Genomic DNA, 18,628 nt, shown 5'->3' on the forward strand with positions numbered 1-18,628 from the left:
ACATCCAATTCCAAATAAAAAAAGATACAAAATAAGAGTTATATATTGGAAAGACACAGAGACAACAAAAATAGTGTTTACACATCAATCATGTTTTTACTGAACAAAAATGTAAATGCAACATGTAAAGTGTTTGCCCCATGTTTCATGACCTGAAATATAAGATTCCAGAAATGTTCCATATACACAAAAAGCTTATTTTCTCAAATGTTGTGCACAAATGTGTTCCTTGTTAGTGAGCATTTCTCCTTTGCCAATATAATCCATCCACCTTACAGGTGTGGCATATCAAGAAGCATAATAAACAGCACGATAAATAATCCTCTTATGGTGTAGGGGACGCTTGTGTCCCACTTGGCAAAAAAAACAGGGAAAATGCAGCGCGGCAAATTCAAATAATGTCACGAATCCCGTTTCCTGAGTCTGTTTTTGCCTGTGTTCTGTCCTGTAGTGTTTTTTTCCGGCGTCCTGGAACGCACCCTGTCTGGTTGCCGGGCAATGTAGCCAGTTGGGAGTTCTGATTACCCGCACCTGTATCCCATCAGCTATCTGCACACCTGGTCCTGATCATCATCTCTCCTCTTCATAAGCCCGGACCTGACATCCATTCCCTGCCGGATCGTTAGCCATGAACATTATGTTGTGCCATAGTATCAGCCTCAAGTTGGATAGAATTTGTTTTGTTGTTTTTTTACGTATTGCTTGCCTTAAACTTACCTCCGTTTGTTCTGTCTTCAGTTACTCACCCGGATCATTTACCCCATTCCCGCCTGGTCGTCGGAGGATTCCGCTTCCCCATTGTATCCACCTATTTACTCCCATCAACTCACCACGGCTGCCCGCTACGCCACCTGTATATATCTACCCATTCACATTCACTTGTAAATAAATACTCACCTTCTTCCTACTCTCCTTGTCCTGGTCTGCTTCTGGGTTTGATTTTGAAGAAACGTGACAAATAAATTTATATAAAAATCTAACTTTCATTAAATCACACATGTAAGATACTCAATTAAAGCTACACTCATTGTGAATCCAGCCAACATGTCAGATTTTAAAAAGGCTTTTCGGTGAAAGCATAAGAAGCTATTATCTGATGGTAGCACAACAGTAAACAAAAAGAGTAGCATATTTCAACCCTGCAGGCGCTACACAAAACGCATAAATAAAATATAAAACATGCCTTACCTTTGACGAGCTTATTTTGTTTGCACTCCAATATGTCCCATAAACATCACAATTGGTCCTTTTGTTCGATTAATTCCGTCCATATATATCCAAAATGTCAATTTATTTGTCGCGTTTGATCCAGAAAAAAACAGCTTCCAAAATGCGCAACGTCACTACAAAATATTTCAAAAGTTGCCCATGAACTTTGCCAAAATATTTCAAACTACTTTTGTAGACGGGTCTATCTGTTTTCAATAAAGGACGAGAGGAAACTAACGCTACTTTTCAAGTCTTGGCCAACTCTCAACAGCGTTACCCTTTTCCAGGATGGCCCTACTTCTTCATTGCACAAATGAATAACCTCAACCAAATTCCAAAGACTGGTGAAAGCCAGCGGTAGGAACTGAAAACAAGTAACTAAGAAATATTGTTGGCCAATGAGAACTCAGTAAACAGACAGAGACCTCAAAAAAAAAGAAATTCTGAATGGTTAGTCCTCCGGGTTTTGCCTGCTACATAAGTTCTGTTATACTCACAGACATGATTCAAACAGTTTTAGAAACTTCAGAGTGTTTTCTATCCAAATCCCATATTCTTGGCATGAGTAGCAGGAAGTTGAGTAGCAGGAAGCCCCCTTATTCATTAAGAAGTTAATGTACAGGTGAACCTTGTGCTCGGGACAAGGGGAAAATCTCATTCTGATTGGCTGGGCCTGGCTCCCCAGCAGGTAGGCCTGGCTCCCAAGTTGCCTGCCCAGTTATGTGAAATCCATAGATTAGGGCCTAAATAATTAATTTTAACTGATTTCCTTATATGAACTGTAACTCAGGAAAATCATTTGAATTGTTGCATGTTGCATTTATATTTTTCTTCAGTATACATATTCTTATATATAGTGCAGTTAAATTAGATCTTTAGAAAGAGGAGAGTCATGACAATGTTTTTTATCTGTTTCTTCAAGCTAAACTTGCTTTTTGCCTGAGTAACCTCTGATGGCAAAGCATTCCACGATGACATGGCTCTATACACAACTGAGTGATGCATTCAATCTGTTTTGGAGTTGGGTACCATGAATAAACCCATAGTGACATGTCTGGTGGGGTATGCATGTCTGTTTGAAGTGTAAGCAAATTGATTATACAAGTGGTTAGCCATTTCCAACACACAAATGTTTCTTAAAACTAGAAGGGAAGTGGTCAATTTCTCCTCAACCATGTAAGACTGTCATGTATGTTGATGATGTTAGTTTTTTGTGTGCAGTTAATGGCAAGGCATGCTGCTTTGTTTTGAGCCAGCTGAAGCTTTGCTGGGTCTTTCTTTGCTGCACTTGACCATATTACTTGATAGTCAATAAGATGGGACAAGATCCGAACCAAAACTACTCGTACAGTTGATCTTTGTGTCAAAAACACAGATCATCTTTTTACAACAGACATACCTCTCCCTATCTTCACAACAACTTTGTCAATATGACTTGACCATGATAACTGACCACCCAATGTTACTCCTAGGAGTTCAGCTTCTTCAACTTGTTAGAGTTGGTAGAGAGGGCCTGAGAGAACAAAAACTAAATTCCTTCATGGTCAGGAAGGATGAAAACGGATTGGATTATGTGTTCCTGCTCTTCAACAAGGCAACAAAGGAGCAGCTCAGTCATGTATGACACACCTGTAGATCCTAATTGTGACATCCATCACATGCATGACAGTACAGCGAAGTTATAGACAAGAACAACATAAGATAATACATTAAATTCAAAATAAAAAAATGTAATAAGTGTTATATATGCGTCAGTTACTTGATGTGGAATAGAGTTCCATGTAGTCATGGCTCTATGTAGTATCGTGTGCCTCTCATAGTCTGTTCTGGACTTGGGGACAGTGAAGAGAACTCTTGTGGCATGTCTTGTGGGGTATGCATGGGTGGCTGAGCTGTATGCCAGTAGTTTAGACAGACAGCTCAGTATATTAAACTTGTCAATACTTCTCATAAATAACAGTAGTGATGCAATCAATCTCTACACAATTTTCAGCCAGGAGAGATTGACATGTGTATTATTAATATTAGCTCTCCGTGTACATACAAGGGCCAGACATGCTGCTCTATTCTGAGCCAATTGCAATTTTCCTAAGTCCTTTTTATTTAGGGCTAACTTATTCCTTGCCACCCACTCTGAAACTAACTGCAGCTCTTTGTTGAGTGTTTCAGTAATTTAAGTCGCTGTAGTAGCTGACATGTATAGTGTTGAGTCATCATCATACATAGAAACTCTGGCTTTACTCAAAGTCAGTGGGATGTAGTTAGTAAACATTTTAAAAAGCAAGGGGCCTAAACAGCTACCCTGGGGAATTCCTGATTCTAACTGGATTATATTTGATAGGCTTCAAGGTTTGATTATAAATGTTGTTTGAATAAGTTTATTGGTAACGTTTGGAATTAAGTTTGTATGCATTTTGAAGGAGGGAACCTGGTGGATTATTGACTGAAGTGCGCCAGCTAAACTGAGTATTTATCAATATAAAGAAGGACTTTACCGAACAAAAGGACCATTTGTAATGTAACTGGGACCTTTTGGAGTGCCAACAGAAGATCTTCAAAGGTAAGGCATATATTATAGCGCTATTTCTGACTTTCGTGTCGCAACTGCCTGGTTGAAAATTATTTGTCATGCATTTGTATGCGGGGCACTGTGCTCAGATAATCACATGGTTTGCTTTCGCCGTAAAGTATTTTTGAAATCTGAAACCTTGGCTGGATTAACAAGAAGTTAAGCTTTATTTTTTATGTATTGCACTTGTGATTTTATGAAAGTTAAATATTTATAGTACTGTAGTTTGAATTTCGTGCTCTGCAATTTCACCGGATGTTGTCGAGGTGTGCCGCTAAAATAGTTTGCAATATCAGTGGCCTTTGTGATGACTGAGCCATCTGATTCAATAAATGAAGGAGCCGAGTTGGCTTTTTTCCCAAAATTTTATTTAAGGTGCCCCAAAGCTTTTTATCATCATTCTTTATATTTTTGTTTCAAAGTGTAGTTTATTTTATTTAGTTTAATCACATGATTTCTTAATTTGCAGTATGTTTGCCAATCAGATGGGCTGCCAGGCTTTATTGCCATACCTTTTGCGTCATCCCTCTCAACCATACCATTTTTTTAGCAATCCAAGGGTATATAACAGTTTTTACAGTCATTTTGGGTGTGTGCTTATTAGTAACTGAATAAATAAGTAGTTTCATAAATGTGTCAAGTGCAGCGCCTGGTTGCTCCTCATTACAGACCACAGACCAGAAAATATTCTTTACATCATCAACATATGAATCACTACAAAACTACTTGAATGACTTCTTATGCACTATGTTAGGCCCAGCCTGTGTAACTTTGGTTTTCCTAGATATGGCTATTTTATTGTGTTCACCACATCCTATGGATTTGGATACTGCTTTAAGCTTTATTAAAGCAAATATCTGCAGCGTTAGTAAAAGTGTGATCAATACATGTTGATGATTTAATTCCTGTGCTGTTTGTAACTACGCTGGTAGGTTGACTGACAACCTGATCCAGGGTTGTCAGTGCTAACAGTGTAGCTCTGATTTATAGGCTCTTAGATTATTCGATTTTTAGAAAGAAGAGAGACTTAATGCAATATGTTTTTTATCAGTTTTATAAAGCTAACTTGCTTTTTGCCTGAGTAACCTCTGGTGGCAAAGCATTCACAATGATATGGTTCTATACATAACTGACCGATGAATTAAATCTGATTTTGGGTTGGGTGCCTTGAAGAAACCCATAGTGGCATAGTGGCATGTCTGGTAGGGTATGTATGTCCTTGTGTGTATGCAAATAGATTATACAAGTGATTAAGGATTTTCAACACACAAATGTTTCTTAAAAATATTAAAAGAGATGTAGTCAATTTCTCCTCAATCCTAAACTATTAAAGATGATCGTGCATGTAGTTCAAATCAAATTGTATTTGTCATATGTGTCGAAAAGAACAGGTAAAATGCTTACTTACAAGCCCTTAACCAACATTGCAGTTTTAAGAAAATAGAGTTAAGAAAATATTTACTAAATAAACTAAAGTAAAAAAAATAATAATAATAATAAAAACATTTTTGGGATAGGAGGCAGCATTTTCACTTTTGGATGAAAAGCATGCCCAGATTGAACTGCCTCCTACTCTGTCCCAGCTGCTAATATATGCATATTATTAGTAGTATTGGATAGAAAACACTGAAGTTTCTAGAACTGTTTGAATGATGTCTGTGAGTATAACAGAACTCATATGGTAGGCGAAAACCCGAGAAAAATCCATCCCGGAAGTGGGACATCTGAGGTTTGCAGTTTTTCAAAGTTTGGCCTGAGATATGGATAAACTTGCACTTCCTACGGCTTCCACAAGATGTCAGGCGTCTTTAGAAACTTGAATGAGGATTCTACTATAAAGGAGGGGCCCATGAGACCTCTTTGAGTCAGTGGTCTGGCAGAGAGCCTTGGTCTCATGACGCGCGCTCCCGACAGTTACCTCTCGTTCCAGTGCTTTTCTGAAGACAAAGGAATTCTCCGGTTGGAACATTATTGATGTTTTATGTTAAAAACATCCTAAAGATTGATTCCATACATCGTTTGACATGTTTCTAAAGGACTGTAACGGAACATTTTGAGTTCTTGTCTGGATGAAGTGCCTGCGCCTCATGAAGATGGATTACTGGGCTGAACATGCTAACAACAAGTGGCTATTTGGTCAAAAATGACGGAACTTTATGGAACAAATCAGTCATTTATTTACAAACTGGGATTCCTGGGAGTGCCTTCTGATGAAGATCATCAAAGGTAAGTGAATATTTATGGTGTTGTTTCTAACTTTGTTGATTCCAAAATGGCGGCTATTCCTCTGGCTGTTTTGGGTTCTGAGCGCCGTTCTCAGATTATGCGTTTTCCGTAAAGTTTTTTGGAATTCTGACACAGCGGTTGCATTAAGGAGGAGTCTATCTTTAATTCTGTGAATAACACTTGTATCTTTTATCAATGTTTGTTATGAGTATATCTGCAAAATCACCAGATGTTTTGGAATCAAAACGTTACGGCACGTAAGGCGCCAATGTAAACTGTGATTTTTGGATATAAATATACACATTATCGAATAAAACATACATGTATTGTGTAACATGATGTTCTATGAGTGTCATCTGATGAAGATCATCAAAGGTTAGTGATTCATTTTATCTATATTTCTGCTTTTTGTGACACCTATCTTTGTCTGGAAAAATGGCTGTGTAATTTTTCGACTTGGCTATGACCTAACATATGTTGTGCTTTAGCTGTAAAGCATTTTTTAAATCGAACACGATGGGTAGATTAACAAGATGTTTATCTTTCATTTGCTGTATTGGACTTGTTATTAATGTGTGAAAGTTACATATTTAAAAAAATATATTTGAATTTCGCAAGCTGCCTTTCAGCGGAATGTTGTCGAGGGGTTCCGCTAGCTTAACGCCTGCGCTAGAAAGGTTAACGTGGCAATCAACAGTTGCTACATACATTTTTGTCATGCGGCGCGGAACAGGTAAGGGAAAGACAGGTAAGAGCAGACTCAGACACTAGCGGAACCCCTGTGCTAGAAAGGTTGACACAATAAAACAACAATAATTAGTCACCGGTATCTAGTCAATGTGCTTAGGGGGAAAGGTTAGTCAAGATAATTTGTACATGAAAAATGACGATGCATAGTGTAACTCTGTGTTGTTGGATGTGTCTAACTGCTTTGCTTTACCATCTTGGCCAGGTCGCAGTTGTAAATGAGAACTTGTTCTCAACTAGCCTACCTGGTTAAAATAAAGGTGAAATAATATAAAAATAAACAATTATTCTCTGCAGATCCTCTCAAGTTCTGTCAGGTTGGATGGGGAGCGTGGCTGCGCAGCTATTTTCAAGTCTCTCCATAATGATGTTCGATCAGGTTCAAGGCGAGGCTCTGGCTAGGCCATTCAAGGACATTCAGAGACTTGTTCCGAAGCCACTCCTGTGTTGTCTTGGCTGTGTGCTTAGGGTCGTTGTACTGCTGGAAGGTGAACCTTCGCCCTAGTCTGAGGTCCTGAGTGCTCTGGAGCAGGTTTTCATCAAGATTTTCTCTGTACTTTGCTCCGTTCATCTTTCCCTCGATCCTGACTAGTCTCCCAGTTCCTGCCACTGAAAAACAACCCACAGCATGATGCTGCCACCACCATGTTTCAACGTATGGGTGGTGCCAGGTTTCCTCCAGATGTGACGCCTGGCATTCAGTCCAATGGCAATGCAAATAGTCCCAGTAGGGGCAATGCAAATAGTCCCAGTAGCCATTTCATTAGCTGTTCAGAAGTATTTTGGCTTGAATCTGTTAGGAAGCCTTTTGGATCTCCGGCACCACTTGCTGTCCGGTAGTAGAGAGAACAGTCTATGACTAGGGTGGCTGTAGTGTTTGGCAATTTTCTGGGCCTTCCTCTGACACTGCCTGACACTGCCTGGTATAGAGGTTCTGGATAGCAGGAAGCTTAGCCCCAGTGATGAACTGGGCCGAAACGCATTACCCTCTCAGAGGCTGCGCAGTTTCCATACCAGGCGGTGATGCAACCAGCCAGGATGCTCTCGATGGTGCAGCTGTATAACTTTTTGAGGATCTGAGGACCAATGGAAAATATTTTCTGTCTCCTGAGAGGGAATAGGAGTTGTCATGCCCTCTTCACAACTGTGTTGGTGTGTTTTGACCATGATAGTTTGTTGGTGATGTGGACACCAAGGAAACTGACACTCTCAACCTGCTCCATTACAGCCCGGTCGATGAGAATGGGGGCCTGCTCGGTCACATTGAGGGAGAGGTTGTTATAGTGGCACCACACTGTCTCATCGTTGTCGGTGATCAGGCATACCACTGTTGTGTCGTCAGCAAACTTAATGATGGTGTTGGAGTCATGGTTGGTCATGCAGTCATGGGTGAACAGGGAGTACAGGAGGGGACTGAGCATGCACCCCTGAGGGGCCCCTGTGTTGAGGATCAGCTTGGTAGATGTGTAGTTACCAACACTTACCACCTGTGAGCGGCCCGTCAGGAAGTCCAAGATCCAGTTGCAGAGGGAGGTGTTTAGTCCCAGGGTCCTTAGCTTAGTGATGACCTTTGAGGATACCATAGTGTTGAATGCTGAGCTGTAATCAATGAATAGCCTTCTCATATAGGTGTTTTTTTTGTCCAGGTGGGAAAGGGCAGTGTGGAGTGCAATAGAGATTACATCATCTGTGGATCTGTTGGGACGGTATGCAAATTGGAGTGGGTATATGGTTTCTTGGATAATGCTGTTGATGTGAGCCCTGACCAGCATTTGGCCTTGATGTTCTTGGGCACAGGGTGGTCTGCTTGAAACATGTTGGTATTACAGACTCGTTCAGGGACAGATTGAAAATGTCAGTGAAGACACTTACCAGTTGGTCAGTGAATGCTAGGAGTACACGTCCTGGTAATCCGTCTGGCCCTGCGGCCATGTGAGTGGACCTGTTTAAAGGTCTTACTCACATCGGCAATGGAGAGCATGATCACACAGTCGTCCAGAACAGCTGATGCTCTAATGCATGCTTCAGTGTTGCTAGCCTCAAAGCGAGCATAGAAGTTATTTACCTCGTCTGGTAGGCTCGTGTCACTAGGCAGCTCGCGTCTGTGCTTCCCTTTGTAGTCCGTAATAGTTTTCAATCCCTGCCACATCCAACAAGCGTCAGAGCTGGTGTAGTGAGATTCAATCTTAGTCCTGTATTTATGCTTTGCCTGTTTGATGGTTCATCGGAGGGAATATCGGGATTTAGTGTCAGCATCTGGGTTAGAGTCCCGCTCCTTGAATCCATGGCTTCTGGTTGGGGTATGTATGTACGGTCACTGTGGGGATGATGTCATCGATGCACTTATTGATGAAGCCAGTGTCTGATTTGGTGTACTCCTCAATGCCATCGGAAGAATTCCCAAAACATAATTCCAGCCTGTGCTAGCAAAACTGTCCTGTAGCTTAGCCTCTGCGTCATCTGATCACTTCCTTATTGAGCGAGTCACTGGTACTTCCTGCTTTAGTTTTTGCTTGTAAGCAGGAATCAGGAAGAGTTAAGGTCATATTTGCCAAAATTAGGGCAAAAGAGAGCTTTGTATGCGTCTCTGTGTGTGGAGTAAAGGTGCTCTAGAGTTTTTTTTTCCTCTGGGTGGACATTTAACGTGCTGGTAGAAATTAGGTCATATGGATTTAAGTTTCCCTGCATTAAAGTCCCCGGGCCACTAGGAGAGCCGCCTCTGAATGAGCATTTTCTTGTTTGCTTATGGCCTTATACAGCTCGTTGAGTGCCGTCTTAGTGCCAGCATCGGTTTGTGGTGGTAAATAGACAGCTATGAAATTTGTGAATTGTTTCCCGAGTGGAAAAGACATAAAAAAATCTCTATTGCAAATATGTTTTTGATCACTCTTTTGTTGCTAAAAATGTCCCATCAATGTAGGAAATGCAAACTTTTAGTTTATTTTAGTTTTAATAAGGCTTCTAATGTTTGTAATTTTCACACTGAAATTTCAGACTTGATTTGCCCAAAGGAAAAACACCTACAAAAAATGTCCATTAATTATAATCATATTTCACATTTTCTGTTGCTGAAGGATTGTTTTCCTGCTGTAGCAAACTGGCTCAAATTAAGATCCTATATCTGTACCCTAAATCTTAGCTGAAGCCTACATCTTTTTCCAACTTGGGTAATTCGTTACTGTGGCCAGCCATAAATCTAACGCTGGCTGAGACATCTAATTACATCCCATAAAAAGGTGACAGTTAACAGTTCTCTTTCTCCTCGGGCATTATACAGGAAGAGGGAGACTCAAGGACAATGTGGAACAAAGAATGTGTCCCAAATGGCACCCTATTCCATATGTGACGCACTACTTTTGACCATGTCACATATGCCTCTGGTCAAAAGTGGTGCACTATATAGGGAAGAGGGTGCCATTTGAGGACATAGAGTGGCCATGAATATGCAAATAGTGCTTTTAGATAAGACTCACTGTATATTGTGCTTAACATGCATTGCTAATGTAATACATCACCATCAATGCATATTTTCTGTGGTGATCTGTAATCAGGAGACTTCATACTAATAGACTGGGCATGACACTAACCGTAACATATTTCCTGGAATATATAACCTGGAACATAACCTGGGCATATTTCTTGATGTGTCTTGATGTTTATCTGGAATAGAGCAAACACATCAGAATCATGATTAGATGCTTGGCCACATGAAATAACATGATATGTTATTGCAACCGACATAACTCTAATTTCCGCACCTCTATCATGCAATCTTGCAATATGGCACAGCAAAACGTTATGGAAATTAAATTAGGATTTAAACCTAAAGGAGGCATTAAGGTATTCCAATGCTACCATCGACAATGTTATCTCCTGGTAAATTGTCAAGTGGTGTGACTGGAGTGTATCGATTAGTCAACCTCATTACGGTCCGTTGTGCTGTGTTCATAACAATGGCTTGTCAGCATTATAATGGATTCAAGGCTGTGAGTGACACTTCATACCAAGCATGCAATGTATAAATAGCACTGAAATGCAGATCTATTTGAAATGATAGCCACATCACGGCAAAGATTTCTATTACAGGGGGTATTATACGCTATCCAGAGTGAACCTCTTTGGCCAAGGTCAAAAGGAGACAGAGTCAGAAGATGAGCAGCTAGTCAATGAGGGTGTGGGGGATGGATGATAGAGGAGGATATAAATCAAAGTGTATTTATCGTATACATAGTTTAGCAGATGCTAAAGCAGGTGCAGCCTAAATGCTAGTGTTTTTCTAGCTCCAGCAGTACAGTAAATGTCTAACAGTACAATACTAATAAACAAATAATTTCAGAAGAAAAGAAGATATCAAGATATTAAGAAATATCAGAACTAACAATATTGTAATTAGCAATGTCAGAGTCCGGAATATAAATACATGGTGTGTATAGACATTATGGACAATGTAGGAAAAAGGTACTGTATGTACAGCAATAGCTATATGGATGAGTTATGTTAAAATTAAATTACATTTCAACTTAATAATGTTGCAGGAAAATCATATATTTACTACAGAAACAATTTCAGAGCAATAAACATTATGTAAATATTATTAAAGTGTTCAATGACTGTGCATACACATTGGATCCAGGTAGAACCCTTTTGGTTCCAGGTAAAACCCAATGGGGTCCATGTAGAACATTTTCCCCGGAGTTTTCTACGTTGATCCCAAAACAGTTCTACCTAGAACCAGAAAGGGTTTGCCAATAGGGACAGCCAAATAACCCTTTTAGAACCCTTTTTTCTAAGAGTCTAGGGCAACAATCTCTAAGGTGTAGGGTAGAGTACCGGGTGGAAGCCGGCTAGTGACAGTGTCTAAGGTGCAGGGCAGGGTACAAGGCAGAGACCAGCTAGTAATGACTGTTCAACTGTCTGATGGCTGGAGATATAAGCTGTTTTTCAGTATCTCAGTCCCAGCTTTCATGTACATGTACTGTATCTGCCTGCTAGATGGTGGCAGGGTGAACAGGCCATGGCTTGGGTATCTGAGGTCCTTGATGATCTTCTTGGCCTTCCTGTGAACTGTAGATGTCCTGGAGGGCAGGCAGTGTGCCCCCGGTGATGTGTTGGGCTGACCACACCACCCTCTGGAGAGCCCTGTGGTTGTGAGTTGACTTACCAGGCAGTGATACAGCCCTACAGAATGCTCTCTGATGCATCTGTAGAAGTTTGTGAGAGTCTTAGGGGCCATGCCGAATTGTAGAGGCGCTGTTGTTCCTTCTTCATCACATTGTCGGTGTGGAGGGACCATTTCAGGTCCTTAGTGATGTGCACGTCAAGGAACTTTTTAACCTATCCACTGTGGCCCCGTCGATGTGGATGGGGGCGTGCTCTCTCTGCTGTCTGTTGTAGTCCACCACCTGAGGTCGGCCTGTCAGGAGGTCTAGGACTCAGATGCACAGGGAAGAGTTGAGCCCAGTGCCCTGAGCTTAGTGATGAGCTTAGAGGGCACTATGGTTTTGAAGGATGAACTTTAGTCGATGAACAGCATTCTCACATAGGTATTCTTCTTATCCAGGTGGGATAGGGCAGTGTGCAGTGCATGGCAATTGCATAGTCTGTGGATCTGTTGGAGCGGTATTCAAATTGTATGGGGGCTAGTGTGTGGGGTAGGGGGATGATGAATGAAGTGAGTACTACAGCACTATAGCCATTTAGATGAGTGACCTTCACTTTCTTGGGTACAGGAACAATGGGGAAGATCTTGAAACAAGTGGGGACAACAGATTGGGATAGGGAGAGATTGAATATGTCCGTAAACACTCATGCCAGCCAGTCTGCACATGCTCTGAAGAAAGGGCTTTGGATGCCGTCTGGGCAGGCAGCCTTGAAATGGTTAACACGCTATTGGCAACAGAGATCGGGAGCACATGGTCTTCATGGGCGGCTGGGGCCCACGTCACAGGCTCAATGTTGTTTTCCTTTATTAAGTGGCTGAAGAAAGTGTTTCGCTTTTCCAGGAGCGAGGCGTCGTGTCCATGACGTGTCGTGCTTCCCTTTATAATCTGTTATTGTTTGGAGTCCTTGCCAGATGCGTTGTGTGTCTGAGATGTTGAATTGTGACTCCACTTTGGCCCTGTACTGTCCTTTTGCATCTTTGATTGCCTTACGGAGGTCATAGCTGGTCTGTTTGTACACGTCCATGTTCCCATTAATTTTACCATGGTTAAATGTGGTGGTTTGTGCTTTTAGTTTTGCTTTAATGCTGCAATCTGGAGGCATGATTTGCTTTTCCAAAGTTGGGGCAGGGGAGGGTCTTGTAGCCATCCCATATTCCAGATTGGGAGAACATAAGGACTTGAGTTCCTGTGCGTTACCACAATCACACCATGAGTTGTTAATCATGAGACGTACCACTCCACCTTTGTTATTTCCCAATAGTTATTTCTTCCTGTCCATGCGATGGCTTGGCACCTAAAACCCTCACAAACTTTAACAGACGCACAATTGAGAGCATCCTGTCAGGCTGTATCTCCACCTGGTACGGCAACTGCACCGCCCACAACCGCCAGGCTCTCCAGAGGGTGGTGCGGTCTTCCCAACGCATCACCAGGGGTAAACTACCTGCCCTCCAGGACACCTACAGCACCCGATGTCACAGGAAGGCCAGAAACATCATCGAGGACAGCAACCATCCAAGCCACTGCCTGTTTACCCCGCTATTATCCAGAAGGTGAGGTCAGTACAGGTGCATCAAAGCTGGCACTGAGAGACTGAAAACAGATTCTATCTCAAGGCCATCAGACTGTTAAATAGCCATCACTAGCACCTTAGAGGCTGCTGCGTATTTTGTGTATTGTTGTGAAATAGTTCAATATTACTGCACTGTTGGAGCTATAAACACAAGCATTTTGCTAAACATGTGTATGTGACCAATAACATTTGATTTGATATACGGAGAACCCCACTGGCTGTATGGACAGGGACAATATATCCACGGAGAGCCATGATTCCATAAAACAGAGTATGTTACAGACCCTTATGTCTCTCTGAAAGGATATCCTCACCCTGAGCTTGTCTACTTTATTGTCCAGGGATTGAATGTCAGCTTGTAATATAATCATGAAGCGATGGATGGTTTGCTCGCCAGGTGAGCCTGTCTAGAACCCCAGCTCTCCTTCGGTGTCATCTTTTTGGTGGAGCACCCGGCATAAATGGGGCTGCCTCGGCAAGTCCAAACAAAGGATCCATGTCAGGGAGGTCGAATTTCTGTGCTACTGGAGCACCTTTGCGGGCATACTGTCAGGCTGCATCACAACTCCACCGTCTCGGACCGCAAGGCTCTTCAGAGGGTGCAGCTGAACGCACCATTGGGTGCACACCGCCTGCCCTACAAGATACCTACAACTCCAGGTGTCGCAGGAAGGCCAAGAAGATCATCAGAGACCCCAGCCATTCCCTGTTCTTCCCACTTCAATCACTCAGACGCGGGCAGTAGAGGAGCATCGTGTAAAAAACGGAAAGGCTGGCCAATAGTTTCTCCCCTCAGACAATCAGCCTGCTGAACAGCCACCACTAGTCAGCTAACTGCTCCCCTCTCCCTCTATAGACATTCCCCCCACTACTCCTCCCCATGGACCCCCCACGCCACACACACACACACACACAAACACACCCTCAACTCTCACTTAAATTACCTGCTACTCCCCTTATGGACATTCTTCCTCCTGCTGTTTAGTCATTTACCACATTGAGTATGCGGAGACATGAGTTCAAATGCAGAGCAGCAAAAGGAATTCTTTGTTAGCTAACTACAATGTCAGTTGATATGTTGAATATGCACATTGTAATATGCCACTGGGTATAGTGATATTGTCTCTTATTTAGAGTAACTGCTGACTGGACAGTGCTTTGGTGTCATTGAAGTCCCCCTTGGGGAAATAAAATGATTAAATCCAGTTCAACTCACCCTAGCAGTTCCTGTAAAGTTTAGTGGTGGGCAAGTAAGTCCCTTGTCAGAAATCCATTTCCCTGCTGAGTGTAACGATGTGCGCTGAGAGTCGGGAAGCAAGTTTAGGGAGCGAGTCTTTTAATAGATAAACCTAACATAACACAAAACAAGAAACCACGAACAATGCCCAGACATGACACAGAAACAGAAACAATGACGCCTGGAAAAGGAGCCAAAGGGAGTGACATATATAGGGAAGGTAATCAGGGAAGCGATAGAGTCCAGGTGAGCATAACAATGGTTAGAGGTGTGCTGTCTAAAAAACATAATTCCACTTTGACATTATGAGGTATTTTGTGGAGGCCAGTGACATAACATCACTTAAATTCAGGCTCTAAGACAACAACATTTTAAAAAGTCAAGGGGTGTGTATAGAATAACACAGTTTGAGTCATAATACCCATAAAACCTAGCGGTCAAACAGGGAAATGGTTCCAATCATTTTTCCCTTACGGGATTTTAAAAATACTTAAAATATGGGCAGTGTTTCGTTAATGCTTACCCTGGTGTGACGTTTTGATGACCATGTAAATCTCTCTCAAACAAGGTGACTTATCAATATGTTCGCTTGTATACCACCAACAAATTAAATGCTAATTAGCTGCTATTGCACCGTGATGATCTGGACTAGATTGCCTAAATTAAGGCAAAGGTAAGAATCTCTGGATTAAATATATAATGTTAGCTAAAAGTAGTAATAAATAAATTGGTAAAATTTCTTTCAATTGACAATTTGTGAACTGTCTTGGGCAAGTTTTAAATTGACACAATAACTGTTCGCAAGGTGTCAGCTGGAGATGACGTGCAGGAGCTTGCAGGGATTTGTAGTCTTGCATAGTCTACTTTGATGCTAATTAGCATTTTTCAAATCTCCATTCCCTGCTCGGACACTGGTCTCTCGACCTTCGATTGTTCCTTGGGATGTCAGCCCCCGTTCTTCTCTGAGCAAGAGGAAGAGCAAGAGGAAGAAGTCAGTACACCCTCTGCCCAGATGTTCGTCTGCTGCTGTCGCCGTACCTGGAAGAGAGCCCGATCTGCTCTTCTCAAGACCACCTCCAGGTATCGGCGACAAAGCACACCGCAACTGGACCACTGCTCCCCGCTATTGGCTCAGGCAGAGGGTATGGCTTTCCACTCAGGATCTGGCCCTCCGGCTGGAATCCCACAAACTTTCCCCCCACTTTATCGGCCCTTTCCCGATCTCTAAAATCCTTAGCCCCACTGCTGTTTGGCTTCTGTTGCCCCGCACTCTCCCACTTTTTATGTGTCTAGGATTAAACCTCTCTCTCACAGCCCTTTGTCTCCTGGTTCCAGGCTCACACAGGGAGGTGCCTCGTGAGTATTCGACCTCTGGGCAGGGGATTCCAGTACCTGGTTGACTGGGAGGGTTATGGCCCGGAGGAGAGGTGCTGGGTCCCCACTAGGAACATCCTGGACCCAGACGTCATCGCTGATTTCCACCGCCGACAACACAGTCAATCAGGTATGTGCCCAGGTAGGACGTCGAGTGTTGCCCCTAGATGGGGGGGTACTGTCACACCCTGATCTGCTTCACCTGTCTTGTGCTTGTCTCCACCCCCCTCCAGGTGTCTCCCATTTTCCCCATTATCCCCTAATACCTGTTTTCTGTTTATATGTTGCCAGTTCATAATGTTTGGTCAGGTCTTACCAGCGTGCTGTTCTCAAGTTTTTGTTTTCTAGTTTTACCAGTTCTGACCTTTCTGCCTGTCCTGACCCTGAGCCTGCTTGCCGTCCTGTACCTGCCTGCCTCTGACCTCGTTTACAAACTTCTGCCTGCCCTCGACCTGCCTTTTGCCTGGCCTTTTGTTATATTAAATATTCTGAGAATCGAACTACCTGCCTTCTGTGTCTTCATCTGGGTCATATCCTGAGTCGTGATACCAGCCTCCCTGGGGGATACTTTCGACAACTTGTAGAGTTCATGACCCGACTAATTGAGGCTGTTCTGATGGAACTAAAATCTAGGATGGTGTTCTTAATCTTTTCTGCACTCAATGTATTTGTTTTTTAGTATTTTATTGTTTATGGACAGTGACAGTCAGAAGGTAGAGGGAGACTGGTAGAGAGGGAGATCGACATGGGATTCTTAACTCCGTCACCAGCGGGTATGTGTGGCCCGGAGCCGGCAGCACTACCACTAGGCCAGACTCCTATAACCAGGCACCTAATGCAACATTTTACACTTTTATAACTTGCAGGATATTCATTTTATTGTGACTCTGACCGCTCGTTGCAAATCTTTACCAACGGCAGCTTTTCTCTTGGTGTTATCAACCCCGGGTGACTGCTGTCTACTCAGTGTGCATTAAGACAGTCCGAGCTATAACACCAGTGTCAGGGACAGTGAGTCACAAACAAAAACACATCAAAGTGATGCATAAATCCACATCAGTGCACTGACTAATGTATTCACATTGGCTTGGCCACTTTCATGGCCAGGAGGAGAATTTAACTTTGCTATGAAGCAGCTCTAATCATACAAGCAGACACACACACGCACACACGTGGAATGAGGGTCTCAGTCTTGATTGTGAGCACTGGTTGATCCCATCAGAAATGAAATCATACATATACTGAGTGTGTATTGCATGTTTATTCAGATGATCTAAGTAAGTATCAGTGGTATTTAAATTATATCTGTGCTCCATTGTCCTAGATAAAATAATGCATTCTTTTGTGAGGTTATTTTGCCATATAGTGCATGCGAAAGTATTCGGCCCCCTTGAACTTTGCGACCTTTTGCCACATTTCAGGCTTCAAACATAAAGATATAAAACTGTATTTTTTTGTGAAAAATCAACAACAAGTGGGACACAATCATGAAGTGGAACGACATTTATTGGATATTTCAAACTTTTTTAACAAATCAAAAACTGAAAAATTGGGCGTGCAAAATTATTCAGCCCCCTTAAGTTAATACTTTGTAGCGCCACCTTTTGCTGCGATTACAGCTGTAAGTCGCTTGGGGTATGTCTCTATCAGTTTTGCACATCGAGAGACTGAATTTTTTTCCCATTCCTCCTTGCAAAACAGCTCGAGCTCAGTGAGGTTGGATGGAGAGCATTTGTGAACAGCAGTTTTCAGTTCTTTCCACAGATTCTCGATTGGATTCAGGTCTGGACTTTGACTTGGCCATTCTAACACCTGGATATGTTTATTTTTGAACCATTCCATTGTAGATTTTGCTTTATGTTTTGGATCATTGTCTTGTTGGAAGACAAAATCCTCGTCCCAGTCTCAGGTCTTTTGCAGACTCCATCAGGTTTTCTTCCAGAATGGTCCTGTATTTGGCTCCATCCATCTTCCCATCAATTTTAACCATCTTCCCTGTCCCTGCTGAAGAAAAGCAGGCCCAAACCATGATGCTGCCACCACCATGTTTGACAGTGGGGATGGTGTGTTCAGGGTGATGAGCTGTGTTGCTTTTACGCCAAACATAACGTTTTGCATTGTTGCCAAAAAGTTCAATTTTGGTTTCATCTGACCAGAGCACCTTCTTCCACATGTTTGGTGTGTCTCCCAGGTGGCTTGTGGCAAACTTTAAACAACACTTTTTATGGATATCTTTAAGAAATGGCTTTCTTCTTGCCACTCTTCCATAAAGGCCAGATTTGTGCAATATACGACTGATTGTTGTCCTATGGACAGAGTCTCCCACCTCAGCTGTAGATCTCTGCAGTTCATCCAGAGTGATCATGGGCCTCTTGGCTGCATCTCTGATCAGTCTTCTCCTTGTATGAGCTGAAAGTTTAGAGGGACGGCCAGGTCTTGGTAGATTTGCAGTGGTCTGATACTCCTTCCATTTCAATATTATCGCTTGCACAGTGCTCCTTGGGATGTTTAAAGCTTGGGAAATCTTTTTG

Source organism: Oncorhynchus clarkii, chromosome 2 (assembly GCF_045791955.1).
Source record: "Oncorhynchus clarkii lewisi isolate Uvic-CL-2024 chromosome 2, UVic_Ocla_1.0, whole genome shotgun sequence".
Taxonomy (NCBI): Eukaryota; Metazoa; Chordata; class Actinopteri; order Salmoniformes; family Salmonidae; genus Oncorhynchus; species Oncorhynchus clarkii.